Source organism: Bos indicus, chromosome 3 (assembly GCF_029378745.1).
Source record: "Bos indicus isolate NIAB-ARS_2022 breed Sahiwal x Tharparkar chromosome 3, NIAB-ARS_B.indTharparkar_mat_pri_1.0, whole genome shotgun sequence".
Taxonomy (NCBI): Eukaryota; Metazoa; Chordata; class Mammalia; order Artiodactyla; family Bovidae; genus Bos; species Bos indicus.
In genome coordinates, this window is record NC_091762.1 from 36,522,762 (window position 1) to 36,541,375 (window position 18,614).

Consider the following 18,614-nt stretch of genomic DNA (forward strand, 5'->3'; position numbering starts at 1 on the left):
CCCATGTTTGGTATTTATCCTACCTGATGTTCTCAGATTTCTTAATCTTTTGTGTGTCTATTTTGGAACATGTCAGCAATTACTCCTTCAAATATTTCTTTTGATCTTTTTCTTTTCTTTCTACCCTTTTTGTTATCCCAAACATCTTTTGAAATGGTCCCACAATTCTTGGATGTTCTCTTCCGTGATTTGTTTTGTTTTCATTGAGTCAGTTTTTTTCCTTGCATTCCAATTTGGGAAGCTCTTATTGACCTATCTTCTAGTTCACTGATTCTTTCCTTATCTGGGCCAAGTCTACTTGGCCCAGATGAATCCACCAGAAGCATTCTTCACTTTGGTTACAGTGCTTTTGATTTTTAGCCTTTCCTTTGATTCTTTCTTGGAATTTGCCATCCTTCTGCTTACATGACCCATCTGCATCAGTATTCAATGGATACCTTAACAAATTATACCAAATTTAGCTGTCAAAGGCAAAACACACATACTGTCATACAGTTCTATATGTTAAAAGTACAACACAGGTCCCATTGGGCCAAAATCAAGGTGTAGGAAGAACTGCGTTATTATCTGGAAGCTCTAGGGAATAATCCATTTTCTTGCCTTTTCCATCTTCTGGGGCCTGTCTGCATTCCTTGCCTCCTTCCTCTGTCTTCAAAGTTAACAACTGTCATTGAGTCCTTCTCACATTGCACCATTCTGACTTTCTCTCTTGCCTTTCTCTTCTACTTTTTAGGACCCTTGTGATTATAGGGCCCACCTAGACAATCCAAGATACTCTATCTCAAAGCCCTTACTGACATCTTCAAAGTTCTTTTTGCCTTTTAAGATAATGTATTCATAGTTTCTGAAGATCACAATGTGGGCTCCTTGGCATGGAAGGAGGGCATTGCTCTGACTGTTCTATCATCTGCTTTTGCACGTTGTCTACGTTTCCATTAGGGTACCTAACACACCAATCATGTTCCATGTTTATTTTAAATTCCTTGTCTGATAATTCCCAGCATCTGTGTTCTATCTGAGTCTGTTTCTGATAAATGCTTTGTCTCTTCAGAATGTTTATTCTTGCTTTTTGGCAATGTAACTTTTTGCTGAAAGCTGGATATATTATATCAGGAACAGGAACTGATGTAACTTAATTTTTAGTTTGAGGATTTATGTGAATCTGGCTATCTGGCTAAACGTTGTGCTGTGTTTAATGTTTTCTATAGGTGTGTAGGTATGTGTCTGAGTCTTGCAGTTTTTCGCTTGTAATCCAGTTATTATACTGCAGCCCTGTGGGAGTGGTGACAAGATGTGGAGGAGGGGGAATATTCTATAATTGTCCAATTACATCTCAGTGTTCCAGTAGGCCCTTTCCACTTGTGCTGTGGTATATTCACAGTCACTCCAGTGACTTTGTGTTGTGTGCTTAGTCTCTCAGTTGTGTCTGACTCTTTGCAACCCCATGGACTGTAGCCCACAGGCTCCTCTGTCCATGCGGATTCTCCAGGTAAGAAAACTGGAGGGGGTTGCCATGCTCTCCTCCAGGGGATCTTCCCAACCCAAGGATGGAACCCAGGTCTCCCACAGTGCAGATAGATTCTTTACATCTGAGCCACCAGGTAAGCCTGTGACATACTTTATTTGCTTCTCTTTCCCCTATATTAATCCCTGGTTGTGGTGTTTCCAATACATTTTCATTGAAGACATGACCTCTGTGGACAACCTCAGAGATGACTGGAAGGCTTACAGAGATCTAGAATGGGAAGAATGCCCTTTCCTTGGCTGGGCCGTAAATAAAGCCCTGAAAAAGTCTTCCCTGGAGAGTAAACTTTTGTTATGGAGATAACTCTGGGCTTATTTCACAGTAATCACTTTTTGCCAGAGTACTGATGAAATGTTCATCATAAGACACCAGTGGGATTTCTGGAGGTAAATCCCATGAATGTGTTAAGGACTTTCTGAGGTTGAGGTCCCTCAGAATTTCTCACATTCATACTACTCCCCTACTTAGCATCCAGTAATTCATCAAAATTATCACTGAAGTGTTCCTATGACTCAAGTGGCTTCTGCTGCAGGTATGCAGATCTTAATGTTTCTCTCTGAATGAGCCTGTCTTTCTAGATTTGGAGGTGGTGATTTGCCTGGAAACCTCATCTCTTACGGGTCCAAGAGAACGCACTGATTTCCAGTTTGTCCAGGTTTTTCTTGTAAGGACAGGAATGGTAACTCCTAAACTCTTACATGTGATGCTAAACCAGGAGTCCTAGAGCAACGACCTCTGGATTCAGACAAACTGAGTCTGAGTTCTGCTACTAGCATTCAGTAGCTATGTAACCCTGGGAAAACTGCCTAACCATTTTAAACCCCAGCTGCTGCACTGATAAAATTGGAACGATTATAAGACGCTAACTTTAATAAGGCATTGCATTATACTGGGTCTAGCACACGGAGTGCTCAATAAAACTTAGCTGTTATTTCCCAAGGGCAACTTTTACTTGTGCTTATCCCTGATGCTGTGCTCGAGGCCCTGACCCACCTCTCTGCATCCTGCCTCCCTGTCTCACACCTGAAGCTGGATATTGCATAAGCTGTTCCAGTGCTGACAAATTTGGAAGCTGTAGGTTTAGTATGAGTCTCCTCATTTTAATCATTAGCCTTTATCCAATGGAAGGGGGTAATTACTATCAATGTTTTGTCCATGGGGACCAACTGATCTTGGGCTTTCCTGGGAATCAGAATGAGTTGTTGAGATGGAGTTAAGGAGAAATTCAAATATTGCCTCTGTCATTTTTCAGTATCACCTAACCTCTCTGTGCACCAGTTTTCTTAGCTGTACAATAAAGTGAAATAGTGCTTACTTCATAGAATAGCTGTGCAGATTAAAAGAGGTAACACATACAACATTGAGAACAGTGCTCAGCAAAGAGTAAGAATTCTGTAAATATTACATAGGATTTTCATTAACCATATATGTCTAAAAGAATGAAAAAGCTTTATTGAGCATCTCTTAGTATCTCTAGACCATAACTTCATTGTTATGAAGTTTATGTTATTCTTACAAAATTCTTACAAATTTTCATCCTATATAAAATAAAAATCATTTACCAAAAAGCCTATCTCCAGAGTATAGAATTACAGAACAACACAAGCAAAATTAGTGCAGGTAGTCCTTTGCCCTTTGATCTAATACACCTCTTGCTCCAAAACAAAAGTCTTATACTACTATAGAATAAACAGTGAAGACAGGAACATGAGATGGAAAAGTGATTCTATCACATGGCTTCCAGTGAGGAGAACTTAATACAAACCAGAACAAAAGAATGGGGGAAAAAAGGTCAAAAACCAAATATTCATATCCATTAACAACCCTAAACAGGCAAAAGACACAATTAAGTAATGAATCCATAATCAAAATCTACAAACAAGATTTCTATTCTATGTACACTCCCTAATCACTGTATTTGAAAGCTGTCTGGGGAGGAATTCTTACTTCTAGGTGTAGGGAATAGTAAAAGAACATAATTGTCAGGAAACTCACTAAAAGAACTTGACTACCATGCTGAACGTCTTTCAAAATGCCATGAACATGTTTCTTTTCCAATAGGGGATGTAATTTATCAATTGTTAAGACTGATTTTTCTCAGCACAGCTCTTTTTTAGATGGACTCTGAAACTGTACACATTGTTTCTCTTTTGTAAAACCATAATCAAGGATGCTTAAGGACCTAAAACTCTGAATATTCATTGAAGGATCCAAAGGCTAGCCCCAGTGGGAGGCCTGATTTTAACAGACTCTGTATAAAACAACAATCATTTTAGAAATATTTAATGAAATTATTATAATTCAATGAAATTATTTTCTGAGACCCATAATGATCAATAAACAGAGAAGTGCAAATGCTTAAAAGTAGAGGACTAATTCTCTGACTGCCTAGTAATAGTTCTAATGTTTTATCTCAAGGGTGTTACTGATTTATACAAGCCTGAAATTGAAAGCTGTTATTATCAGAACAGATCTATGTGCTTTAATGTTTTCATAATCTCATATTTACAGCCTTTAGGCAAATGTATCAATTATACTAGATAAACCTTAACACAAAGGTAAAACAGTATTACTGGTCTCTGAAAATAAATGCAATCAAAAATGATTAAAAATTAATAAAAATTATATTATTATCTACAAAAGAGTAAAACATATATTCTGATGAGATTTGTGCATACACTTCCTTCTAAACAAAATAAAGTTCAATATTTGAGCTTCCAACTTTAATTTGCTCCTCTGTAGTCTGAGCTATACGCACTGTCATTATCAGATAATGTCTATGCAGCTGACTGCTATTAGTACCCTCCATTTTGACTAGACTATTATATTATAAAACATGAGATTGGGCAATTTTACATCTACTCCTTTTATTGATTCTGACTAGTCAGTAGGCAATCAATGGTGATTACAAGATGCAAAGCATTCCAGAGTAGAAAGAAAATTAAATTTGGCTCATCATTTCTGTTAACTATACAAATATAATATCTTCAAGATGAACAGCAGGCAGAATTTAATATAAATAAATATACCGTTTAAGATCCCAAATCAGCAACAAAATTTATGAGACCACTTCAAATTGATGATGCATTTAAAAAGATTGTATTTTCAAAGGAACTGCTCTCTTTAAGCTGTTAGCAATATAGGCACATGGTGACAATAATTAGTGGGTGAGAGAACACAAGAATATTTATTAAAAGAAAAGGGAGAAACCAGAGAAGGCATGAGATCCAGAACTTCTGGTTTCCATGGAAGTAGGGAAGGATATGCAGAGAAAAACCAGTTTAAGCAGAGTCATTTGAGAGTTTCTCTAACCATGGGGTACAACCAATGTTTTGTTGATTTTTTTCACCTATAAAGAACTGTATTCTGCAGTAAATATCTTTTATATGTTGCTTTTTCTCGATCCGTACTTTCCTTCACTTGAAAAGATATTATTACGGTAAAAAAGGATCTGACCTCAGTAGCTAGGAAACAAAGAAGGTTACACATGGTAGCCCTTTATTCAATTCACCTTGACTCAACAGCAATAAACACCAGATGAGACTAATCCTGGAATTTTGTCTGTTGAATGTTCACACATATACCAGGATGATAGCCAGAGCTTCTGAATCCAGAGGCCTGTACTATTCTTTCCTTCTACAGGAAAACCATCACAGTACAGATATACAGGATATGCCTGGTAAGTCTCTAGACTCACTTCATTTGAGAATTCCTAAGGAAGGGGTCAATCTATGGACTACATGTGTTTCTTCTATTACAGCAACATACTAATTTCATTCCATAGTCCTTGGCAACAGTAAGCCTTCTATGACTTCACAATGTCCAAGGTAGTGAAAAAGGAACACATGCAATTGAGGACCGATTAACAGGTACTAGCAGTTGCCCTCCTTGAATCTCCACTTCTTATTGGCCTGAACTTGACAAGCACCAACCAAGGTTATTTGTCTGTCTTCTGTGTAAGGTACTGTAATTTAATAATAGATGAAGTTCTCAGAATGGTAATTAATTTCATAATGTATAATAATACATATCACAAGGAGCTAATGATTAGCCATGTGAGATGAATTAGCCCTAAGATACAACAAATAATCCTAGAAAAAAGTATAGAGTCTGTTGGAAAGACAGACAAAAATATACTCAACATAAATCACTTATCTGAATTAACCATTATTTACTAGTGGTAAATGACGGTCAGGAGTTGAAGTTAAACTGCTTAACTCCAAAGACTGCTTATTTTTTGGACTTAAAGACATCCTGGAAGGCCACATCCAGGACTGAGAGGTTACCAGGGGGCATAGTGGTGGGCACCTCTGGCTGTTTACACCAGCATCTGAACTTACTAACTACAATGAACTTTCATGTTCATTGTAATGGCCATATGCTCACTGTATTCATCTTTTATTGTACAGATGGTTTACTGCAATATCTCTCTAATGAATCTGGAAGATGGAGATACTTACCTTTGTTCGATAGGTAAGGAAACTAAGGCCTGAGAGTTAAGTACTTTGTTACACATTCAATAATTATGAGAACCTGGCTTCAAACTCATCTTTATCTGACCCCAAAGTCCAAGCTTGTGCCCACTCTACCACAATACCTCTTTTGTCCAATACCCTTTTTGAAGTCAAAATGGATAATGTGGATAACCCATTAAAAGTTATTCATTCCAGTTATCCATTCCATGTGACACAAGGAAAGCTAAACTCACTCATCTTTGAGTTTGATTAGCAATTGTACCATGGGGCTGTATTGTCTACCAAGGCCAACCAGAAAGTCAACTGCCAACTACTGCATTAAACTAATATGCTAAGCTTTGGGATAACTCACTTTCCTAATATAGTTTAAAAACCACATTCCTATATAGTGCATGATTTGAAGATTATGGAAATACATGAGGACTATTATTATTAATATTCCCCTTTTAAATACAAGGAAATGTACCTAAAATTAAAAAAAAAAAAAAAGTAGGGAAAATCAAAAAGAAAGGAAAAAAAAAACAAAACTGGGGAAACAGAATTTTAGAGAATTTGATTAGCTAAGATATATGGAGTCAGCATTCAAATGCTACTCAATCTTTCCAGAATCCTAAACATGTACAGCTTCCAGATGGCCTATACCCACTCTTCAGCCTACTTATTCTCCTAGAGCTGTCTCTGGTCTTCCACGTGGAGCAAATCCTGCAAGGACTGCAGACTTTCTAGGATTCTGTCTGATGCAGGCAGTCCATCAGTGGGCTGACTGGAACCTCAAGTAAAGGGCACTGCAATTATCTTTCTTTCCCACAATAATACTGGCACCTTATATTACTGTTAGGCCTAGGGATGTCCAGAAGTACAAATGTATTGTGATGTCATTATTTCTTAAGAATTCAACCTTCCATAACTGTTTTACAAGTGCTTGTAAAATCAGTACAATAAACAGGAATTAAAATCCAGCAAAAATAAGAAGAAACTACACATTTTGTGATTAGTATATTATCAAGTATATTTCATTCTCAGTTTGCTCAATTTGTATTCCACGTTTTGCTTAGTGAAGAAATCTAGGACCAATCTTTGCCATCTGTACAAACAAACCAAATTCCCAGAGACCACAGAACAGTGGTTCTTCAGAAACAAATTCACCTTTCAGGGTTATTAACATATTCCCATGGGTCTACAGAGCTGGGCAACTCTGAGGGATAATGCATTTCTTTCCTCTAGGAGAAAAACCACCACATTTTCCCCCAGCCCCTTCTTAGAGGATCATCATCATTTCCGATAGAATTCACAGTAAATGTGGAAATACACGACACTATGACTTATGTGAAAGAATCACTTGGGACTCTAAAAATATTTTTAAGCAAAAAAAAAAAATCTTGCAAAGTTTCTGCAAACTGTCATGGCATAGCAAACTTTGGCAAGGTGGGAAGGGAAAATAAGATAGTACAGGGATCAGCTTCCCCAGTCCCTGTGGAGCAGACGAACACACTACTAACTCTACGTCTAAGCCTTTCCCCAGTTATTTTTTTCTGTCAGAGCAGAATATTTTTCAGAAGTTTCATTTAAAAATGAATACTGAGTTGTATGAGCTGCTTGTCTATTTTGGAAATTAATCCTTTGTCAGTTGTTTCATTTGCTATTTTCTCCCATTCTGAGGGCTGTCTTTTCACCTTGCTTACAGTTTCCTTTGCTGTGCAAAAGCTTTTAAGTTTAATCGGGTCTCACTTGTTTACTTTTGTCTTCATTTCTGCTACTCTAGGAGGTGGGTCATAGAGGATCTTGCTTTATGTCATCAAGTGTTCTGCCTATGTTTTCCTCTAAGAGTTTTATAGTTTCTGGTCTTACATTTAGGTCTGTAATCCATTTTGAATTTATCTTTGTGTATGGGGCTAGGAAGTGTTGTAATTTCATTCTTTTACATGTAGCTGTCCAGTCTTCCCAGCACCATTCATTGAAGAGGCTGTCTTTGTTCCATTCTTGCCTCCTTTGTCAAAAATAAGGTACCCATAAGTGCATGGGTTTATTTCTGGGCTTTCTATCTTGTTCCATTGGTCTATATTTCTGTTTTTGTGCCAGTCCCATACTGTCTTGATGACTGTAGCTTTGTAGTAACAACCCAATCAAAAAGTTGGAAAAAGACCTAAACAGACATTTCTCCAAAGAAGACATCCAGATAGCTAACAAACACAAAAATATGCTCAATATCGCTCATTATTAGAGAAATGAAAATCAAAACCACAATATCACCTCACAGTGGTCAGAATAGCCATCATCAAAAAGTTTACAAACAATAAATGCTGCAGAGGGTGTGGAGAAAAGGGGACACTCTTAAACTGTTGGTGGGAATATAAATTGATACAGCCACTATGCAAGACGGTATGGGGATCCCTTAAAAAAACTAGGAATAAAACCACCATATGACCCAGCAATCCCACACTTAGGCATATACCCTGAGGAAACCAAAGTTGAAAAAGACACCTGTATCCTATTGCTCACTGCAGCACTGTTTACAATAACTAGAACATGGAAGCAACCTAGATGTCCATTGACAGATGAATGGATAAAGAAGTTGTGGTACATATACACCATGGAATATTACTCAGCCATAAAAAGAAACACATTTGAGTCAGTTCTGAGGTGGATGAACCTAGAACCTAGTATACAGAGTGAAGTGAGTCAGAAAGAGAAAGATAAATATCATATTCTAAAGCACATATTGGAGAAGGCAATGGCACCCCACTCCAGTACCCTTGCCTGGAAAATCCCATGGATGGAGGAGCCTGGTAGGCTGCAGTCCATGGAGTCACTAAGAGTCGGACACGACTGAGTGACTTCATTTTCACTTTTCACTTTCATGCATTGGAGAAGGAAATGGCAACCCACTCCAGTGTTCTTGCCTGGAGAATCCTAGGGACGGGGGAGCCTGGTAGGCTGCCGTCTATGGGGTCGCACAGAGTCGGACACGACTGAAGTGACTTAGCAGCAGCAACACACATATATGGAATCTCGAAAAACAGTACTGAAGAATTTATTTACAGGGCAGCAATGGAGAAACAGACATAGAGAACACTTATGGACATGGGCAGAGGGGAGGAGCGGGTGAGATGTATGGAAAGAGTAACATGGAAACTTACATTACCATATGTAAAATAGATAGCCAATGGGAATTTGCTGTATGGCTCAGGAAACTCAAACTGGGGCTCTGTATCAATCCAGAGAGGTGGGATGGGGCAGGAGATGGGAGGGAGGTTTAAAAGGGAGGGGTTTATATGTATACCTATGGCGGGGATTCATGCTGAGGCTTGACAGAAAACAACAAAATTCTGTAAAGCAATTATCCTTCAATAAAAATATAAATTAAAAATAAAAAAATAAATGAAAACAACTTTGAGATGTACTAAACACGTCATAATTTCTTGCAGTATAAATAAGTCACTTCAGACAGACAGAATTAAGAGCCTGAGAGGGCAGTGAAGGAATCCTCTCCTTCCAGCTTTTGTATTGTGTGCTGTTTTTTTTTTTATTTTCAAAGAAAGCATACTTGATGAGAAAATAACATCAAGCATGTGGACAAAAAGGCTAACGCTGGATCAACTGAGGGCACTCACTTATTGAGCAAAGAATTGATTGTCCTTCAGTCAGTTATTAGTGAAGCTACCAATTCAAAATGGGACTGCTAGGCAAAAACCCTTTCTTCATTTGTAACATTTCCACTCTCTTAGTCTTGCTGCCAGCCCAAAGTCTTTTGCTTGATATGAGCAGTTCTAATCTGCCTAGTACCTTGACGGGCTTACTATGCAACTCTGATTTAGCATGAAGACAGTCTGAGGCTTTATTTCATCACATCCTCAGGCATTTTTACCAGTTTCCTGCTTAGAAGGAGGCCCTCACTCCACTTACAGCAGTTACTTGGATGTTGTGAACAATGATCAGAACAGCAGAGACGCGCTCAGGGAGTAACGCTTCTACCTGGTAGGCTGACCACACCGGCACATGACCTCATTCACTGCACTCTGGTCTGGCCACTGCGTTCACATACACAAGAAGCTAAATGGTACACCTCACGAGCTGATGGAGAGCTTTTCGCTGATCCAGGCCCCACAGCCTTATCAGAATTCAGAATCTTTTAACATCTGGACTTGGAGGAACAATGCCATATTTAACTTCCCTCAGCCTCAGTTTCCTTGTGTATAAAACAAGAATAATGACACTATCTACCTTATTAATTTATCTGAGGTTACTGTAAACTTGGTCCAGTAGATGCCATGTAGTAGTCACTTGGCCAATGATTATTATTATTGTTTCTCAGTTTCTAGGAAGATGTGATGATTCCACATGTCTGAGATAACCTATCACAGAAATTAGAGCCGTGCTTTCACAGGAATGTCTGGCTTTCTCTAAACATGCAAGGAATACTATAACCAAGATAGAAATTTTCTCTGATGTGTTAGGTCAAAAGCGATTGTATAAACAGATGTTATAGTTCACGGAAAAACAATGAAGTCTGATCTCATAGATTAAAATCTCCCAGTACGTAAAAAGCAAACACTGATCAGTATTTCAATATTAAGAGAAATCAAGAACATGGGAGAGAAGAGAAACAAATTAACGAAACTCTGGACTAACTCTAAATCCTAACCTCAAATGAGTTATCAGTGAAAGGGACAGTGCTATTTTTGTCGTAGAGGTATTATTTAAATTTTGCCTTTAGAAAAGAATCCTTGTGATTCAGGTCTCATCTAGCAAAAAAAAAAAAAAATGTTTTACATTGATGCAAGAATAGCTTATATGGATTGTCTGGCACTTATGTAGTATTTGAATAAGAACAAAGGAAGCATTGGTGATTGCTATCTAGAATTCATATAAATAAGTGTTCTTTAATAAACTACTAAGAATATCTTTCCATTAGTTTTGAATTCTGGCTTCAGGTAAGGTTCAAGAAGAACCAGTTAACATCATTTAAAGATTATCTGGGAGGATTCACGTAAGTGACTATCATCTCAAATGACGTTCTATTGAAACTCCACTGACAAAGTGTCTTTGAAAGAGATTTAAGTAGTCAAGTATATCAGAGTTAATTTTACAAGCAAATTATAATGAAAAGTTTCTGATGCCAAAAATATAAGTCTCTGTTTATAAGAGACAGAAAAACACATACACACAGAGAGAGAATGCTTGTTTGAAATTTGAGCCAAAAGTAACTCTAGCTGAAGGTCAAAAAGACAGACACATCTTAGTCTATTTGGATGCCTGGTGAAACAGACCCAATAGGATTGATTTGCTCAAGGGACTGGGGAACTAGCTAGGCAAGAGTGAACCCTAAGGAAGGAATAATGAGGGACATGAAAACAATGAAAGGTTATTGCTAAAGAATTAGAGAACAGGACATTTTTTAATAAAGCCAAGAGCTTACTACTCATGGCATCCTCCAGCTCATGGCTGAGTCCTAGGGAGAGGAGCTCGACACATATACTGAAAGAGCAGATTAAAATCTCTGTGCTATCCTGGGTACCTGACCAGTTTCATTTCAATAGTCATATAATAATTACAGTGGTCAACATTTACTGAGCCCTCACTCTGGACCAGGTGCAACCCTGTGAGTTAAAGTACCATGTTAGCCCCGCTTTACAGATCAGAAACCCAGCCAAAGGGGGAGATTAAGTAATTGCCCATGACCACACTACCGCTTGACAGAGGGCTAAAACTTAGATCCAGGGAGGAGGGAGTTGGACCCCACAACCCTACTCAGGTCCACTACAGTTTATGGAACAAAATCTTCAAGTGGAGAACTGGGTTTTCCCTATCACTCAAAAAATATTATACAGAAGTAGTTTTGAGGCTTCAGGATTTCTAGAGAACATAACAAACCATTGGTCTCTCTTTGTAAGCAGTACCCTTAAGACTCTGTAGCTTTGCTTGGAGGCACCAAGAGTGGGAGCAGGTTCACAGACATCGCAGGTCATCAAAGATAACCACAGGTGCCATCACTTCGGGAAGTTAGAACATACAAGTTGGTACCTATGAAGACTGCGAGCAAATCTCCTTGGAATAACTGAGGAAATCTTTAGAGTGATAGAGGACACTCAATAATGAATGGGCAGATAGTCAAAGAAACAGTGTTTGTTACCCTGTATTTCACCCCTAGGCTGATGGGGGCTGGAGAGACCACTTAGGCGATAAGGATAGTGGTGCTGCTAGGAATACAGTTGGGAGGAAACTGCCATTTGTGCGCCTGCTGCGTGCCCAGCTCCACGTCTGTACAAGACTGCCCTGGAGGCGTGTGAATCGACATGCGTTTTATTTCTGAGAAATAAAACTTTTGTCACATTAATGACAAATTCTTCTCTTATACAATGAGAGAGGGAAAAAGGAATATGAATGTGGTGGCATTTATCTCAAATGCAACATTTTACTTCCTACCTGTGTTAATGATTGTATTTAAATAGCAGAGGGAAAAAAACCCCAGAACATGTTAAATTTAGCATTTAACATCTGGGATCAATTTAGTCAAATTAAGACTCACAGAGTTCACCAGGACGTTATCATATAGTCATAATATATTGTATTTGTATATGCTACACAGTTGACGCTGGATAAAAAGTGGCTTTAAAGACAATAGACCCCAGTTCAAACGCCGCCTGCTCTCACAAGCTGCACAACTTTGGACAAGATACTTCTTCTCTCTGAATCTCATACCATTTGTTTATAAAATACAGATGATATTTGTGTACCTCAAAGCATTAACGTGAGGTCTGCAGGTAACATTATTTGCCAGGTGCTTAGAACAGTACTGGTCCCAACTAGCATGGTCTCTACAGGCTTTCACCTATACTTCTTTAGTCTGTGGTTCTGGCTGGTGGCTATTTGGGCAATTAAAACGTTAATTATTTAGGAGGGTTTCTAGTTTTAAAAAAAAGCTCTGGATTATTCAAAATTTCTAGATCAATAGAGTAATGGAGGATTAGAAAACAAATTCTCAGTTTTACCTGGATACACATGAGAACTTCCTTGGGATAGAAAGATTTTGTCTGCCTGGATACACACCAACGTCATATTTTCCATATACAGAAAAATATGACGAACATATTGATTACTTACCTCATGCCATGCTCTCTGCTAATTTGCTTTCAGCATCTGAATTAATTCCATCAAAAGAAGGAAGCTATGGTTTACATAGTATCATGCTCAGAGCTAGTAATGTGATTTAGCTGGGATTCAAACCTAGATCTGTTTAATTCCAAAACCATGTGTGAAGCCTTAATCCATGTTGTCTTAACTCTCTAAAAGGCTTGCACAGACATATTTATATATTTTTCATAGAGAAGCCATCAGTGAATATAGGCAAGTTTTCTTTACTGATTTTTACATTTTTCACTCCGTATTTCTTTGTCCTGTGAGCAGGAGCTTCTCACCTGCCTCTGATCTATGAGATGGATAGAAATATCCTGTGATAGCCTATGATGATATCTGCTGATCCTAGAACTGTCTTGAGAGCCCCTTCCTAGTCAAGCTCTTATCCAGAATCTTTCACCACTGAAAAGGAACTGCTAAGTCTTCAGTTACATCACATTTAAACCTTATACTTTGGTCTAATAATAAATAAGTGTTTTCCCTTGGGACAATCTTTTTCTTTTTTCAGAAATATTCTCTGGATATGCAGACTAAGAGTAACAGTAGCAGTAGACAACATTTATTAAACATTTATTAAACATATCATTATATGCTAGATATTATACTGATTGATAAACATACATTATCCATTTTCCCTTCCTCAGGGACTCTTCCCGACCGAGGGATCGAACCCAGGTTTCCTGCATTGCAGGCAGATTCTTTACCATCTGAGCCACTGGAAAAGCCATATATATATATATATGCTAGATACTGTACTGATTGATAAACATGCATTATCCATTTAGTACCCACTCTAACCTTATAAGGAAAGTGACTATCATTCAACAGATGAGAAACTCAGCCTTTGAGTCTCAGAGCTAATAATTTGCAGAGGTGGGTCTCAAACTAGATTCTTTCTGACACACAAATCCATATTTTTAAGTGCAATGGATTGCTGTCTTAGTACCAGAATGTGAACTAAGATGCAATTTAATTTCTTGTTATTCTTTCATAATTAAATGAACATACTACAATCCTGTAGATTCTGTTAAATACCATGAAATACCTCAGAAGAAAAAGAAGACAGTAACCCAGTAGGGAGCATTCAAAACTGCAGCATTCTAGGCAGGGAAACTGAATCAAATCCTATTTAGTAAAATCTTTAGGAACCAACAGATGTCTGACCACAGAAGCTACCCAAACAACTCAGGGGACTGTGCTTCACCATCCTCTTGAGGAGTTCACTGTGCAGAGAGGGTGAGACAACCTGACGTCCGGGAAACTAAGACTCATTACTTTGGAGATGTGTCCTAAATTACCAGACTTAGAAATTAATGACCAATGCATGTAAGTGTCCTGATAAGCATCAATTTTCTTGAAAATGTGTTTCTCGGATGTTCCTAAGCAAACCTATGATGACAGTCCTTTTCAAGGAGAGAAATCCCCAGAACATAAGCCTTAATTTAGGGTTTTATATTCTCAAACAGATCTTCAGGTAAGGTTAGGTGCTGTGTCAGACTTGGCAAATGCATACCCATGAGCATTTCCTGGCATGATGCCAATACATTTTCAGAGATCCATGAATTCTCTTGTATGTCATCCCTTGCTACCCTAGGCATCTTTTTATAAAACAGAAGGCTAACATTAAAACTATTTAGCCTATAGAAGTGCGAAGAAGTTAACTATCCCATTAGGGATCAAATCCATAGCTTTTTTTCCTCTAATAAAAGCATCTCAAAGCAACTAACATTTTTAAAATTCCCATGTAAGTAATACCTTTATTCCACAAGTTGTCATTATTATTTTCATCAATTTTCTCCCCATTCTTTCATAAACTGACACCTTCCCCATTCCAAGGGCTCACTCCTTAATCTGACACAATCCCAAACTGATTCTTCCTGGATTTTATCCACACCTCACTCTGCCTCTACCTTGTATAACAAGCAAACAAAAATGTTCTATGATTTTTAAAAATAAAAAATAAAGTCCTTTATTTTAGTCCCGTTACCATCAGAGATACTAAACTTTCTTGGTCATCCACATCATGCAAGAACAATGTTTACGCCACGGGGCAGCTAAGCCTGTGTGCCACAATTACTGAGCCCATGCTCTAAACCTGCAAACTGCAATTTCTGAAGCCTGAGCGTACTAGAGCCCATGATACATAACAAGAGAAGCCATCACAATGAGAAGCCTGTGTATTCCAACTAGAGAGTAGCCTCTGCTTACCACAACTAGAGAAAGCCCATGCAGGAACAAAGACCCAGTGCAGCCAAAATTAAATAAATAAAAAATTATTAAATGTTAAAAAGAACACTGTTTACTATTTTATTTTTGTTATAACCAATATGTCAATTATCAAAAAGTTAGCAAATATAGTTAAGCAAAAGGATGAAATTATCACCCTAATGCAACTACCTAGATATAACCTATCCAGCATTTTAGAATATATCCATCTACCCTTTATGTGTGTATACAAATGTTTTTAGAAAAAACATAGGGTCATTCTGATTTATACTATATCTTACTAAAGAAAACCCAGCTAGTGTTTTTCCATGTCATTAAATATGCTTATGTACTTGAACAAGTAAAGGACATTCAGTTGCTGTTTAGTCTCTAAGTCATGTCTGACTCTTTGTGACCCCATGGACTGTACCCTCCAGGCTCTTCTGTCCATGGGGATTCTCCAGGCAAGAATTCTGGAGTGGGTTTGCCATTTCCTTCTCAAGGGGATCTTCCCAACCCAGGGATCAAACCCATGTCTCCTGCTTGTCGGGTGGATTCTTTACCACCGAGCCACCTGGGAAACCCAAAGGATACTCATTCCCCTGCTTCCAGTCTCCTCACTCCCTAGTCTCTTGTCCACATATACAATTCTCAGCTATGACCTCCACTTGTTAAATTCAGCAGCCTTTTCTCATTTTCTCCTTTTTTGATCAACTTGCAATATCACACAAGATACAGTGATGACCATACTTTCTCCTAGAAACTCTCTACTTCCTCAATTTACATGCCTCCCCGTGTGTCTGCACCCCGACCCCCACACCAAAATTTCCAACTGACAACCTACTTATGAGCCACCCGCATCACAAGCTGCTTTCCTTGTGCTTTCTCTCCTTATTTCTACCAAAATGAGGAGAGAACACCAAATATCAAAGTTAGATATTTTTCCCATTTAATATGGGCAAAAACTGAAACTCAGAATAAATGACTTGCTCAAAGTCACAGTGGAGTAATTTAAGCTAATTTTTCAAATTGCATATTCTTCAGTTCCCCTCCAAACATACCCTTTGATCTGAATCTGGAGAGATAAGACCCAGAAATCTGCCTTGTAACATCATTTCTAGGTTATTCCAAAGTTGACTAAATTTAGAAAAGCATTGGCTCAAGAGTCCCTTCTCTTAAAATGAAATTAAAGCCCATCTCACATCTTCAGTTTCTTTCTGAGCTCCAGGACTAAATTTTGAGCTTCCTACTAGACTTACAAATTGGTGTGCCCCAAAATGAATTCTGATAATCACCCTTTCTCACCCATCACTTCCTTTGCTCCTATTCCAAAAAGTACCACTGGACTTCTCATTCCCCAGACTCAGGCCCTAGATGGAATCTGCCCAAATTCTTATGCTCTCCTCTAAATTAGGTTACTTCCACTGGCTTTCATCACTACAACATTCTTCATCCCCAATTACTTAATGGCTATCAGTTAATAGAAAGCTGTTGGATACTTGACCCAACAAACGGTGAACAGCTCCAGTATATACCAGATGCCAGCCAAGAGCATGGTACTGTGTTCAGGGAGGACCTCCAATCCTCACACACCTTACGTTCTGACCAAACCAATGGCACACTGTGTCTGCAGCTACTGCTCTTTCTTTGCTCCAAATGTTTTCTCTACCTAAAATGCCCTTTCCTTGCATTTTGGTAGGTTTAGACCCTAGGCATTTCTCAGTCTGGCTCAGCTGTCACCTTTGCCATATAGCTGCCCTGAATCTTCTCAGACAGTGTGGTCTATCTCCACTGCCATCATCTGCCACTAAACATATGCCAATGTGAGGGCACACACCAGTTTTACATTAGAAACGTTTGCTTGTTAGTTTGATTTTAAGTGAATGTTTTCTCTTGCCTATAGGACTGTGGCCTCCCCGTTTGTGTATCCTCACAACCCTGCAAAGCATTATCATAAAAGCTCTACATAGAACTCTTCACATGAGGCTGAACTGAATGAAACTGTCTTTTCCATGGGCCAAATATGGTGAATGTTAGTAATTCATGTGTTTCAATGTAAACACAGGCCAAGTACCCAGCTAAGCATGTAAACACATGCGATATCTCAGTTAATCATCACAACAGTCCTTTGGAGTAGGTGATATAATCATCCTCATTTTACTGACATGGTAACCACGGTTTAGAGAAGTTAAGTGATTTGCTCAAGGTTACACTGATAATAACCAAAAAGCTCTAATACTGTGGCCACCTGATGAGAAGAGCTGACTCATTGGAAAAGACCCTGATGCTGGCAAAGAGTGAAGGCAGGAGAAGTGGGTGACAAAGGATGCGACAGTCGGATGGCATCACCAACTCAATGGACGTGAGTTTGAGCAAGCTGCGGGACATAGTGATGGACAGGGAAGCCTGGTGTGCTACAGCCCACGAGATCGCAAAGAGTCAGACACGACTGAGCAACTGAACAACAACAACAATACTGATTATAAGTGGAAGAGTTTGTTAGAAACTGGAATAAAACAGATGAAAGTGGTAACACAAATTGCCTCTTAGTGGTAGGCTCTAGGAAAATATATGTCACTTTTACTCATTTTGTATATTTTTTTCTTTCCACAACAGGAATATAGCACTTGATTGTGAATTTTAAGAACTAACAAATGCATCATCATCATAATAAATAAAATTTGTTAAGCACACACTTGTGCCAAATATTCTAATTCTTTTAATGTTCACAGGAATCTTATGAAATATAGTATGGCAAATGAGGAATCAGTCCAAGAAGGCTGAGAATTTCTCAAGGTTACACTGCTAGTTAAGGGGTAGAGTCAGGGCATGCAGTCAGACTGCAAAGACTATTCTCTCTACCTATAAGCCCTGCATATCCACAAAAGCTGACACTATATATCAAGGATATATTTTAAATGGCAAAAAATGAAAACATATTTTAATCTAAATCAAGGTTTAAAATGAATGCAAAAATGTGAATGAATTTGGTATCTTAATTCCCCTTTGCTACGGCTGACACGGGCTTCCCTGGCGGCTCAGACCATAAAGAATCTGACTGCAATATGGGAGACCCAGGTTCAATCCCTGGGTCAGGAAGGTCCCCTGGAGAAGGGAGTGGCTGCTCACTCCAGTATTCTTGCCTGGAGAATTGCATGGACTGAGGAGACTGGCAGGCTACAGTCCATGGGGTTGCAGAATCAGACACAACTGAGCGACTAACATTTTCACTTTCATGGATGATATAAAATTTCAGGCCGACTCTTTTAAAAAAT

General features: G+C 38.5%; 1 protein-coding gene and 1 long non-coding RNA gene across 10 annotated transcripts in view; one reads left to right on the plus strand and one right to left on the minus strand.

Moving 5' to 3' along the window:
- Window positions 1–18,614, minus strand: part of NTNG1 (netrin G1) — a 371,792-nt gene that overhangs the window by 270,992 nt on the left and 82,186 nt on the right. The gene's annotated exons all lie outside the window — the stretch shown is intronic.
- Window positions 5,356–18,025, plus strand: LOC139182181 (uncharacterized). Its single transcript, XR_011565769.1, has 3 exons — window positions 5,356–5,486; window positions 5,935–5,998; window positions 17,243–18,025. It is a non-coding gene; the product is annotated as an uncharacterized lncRNA (long non-coding RNA).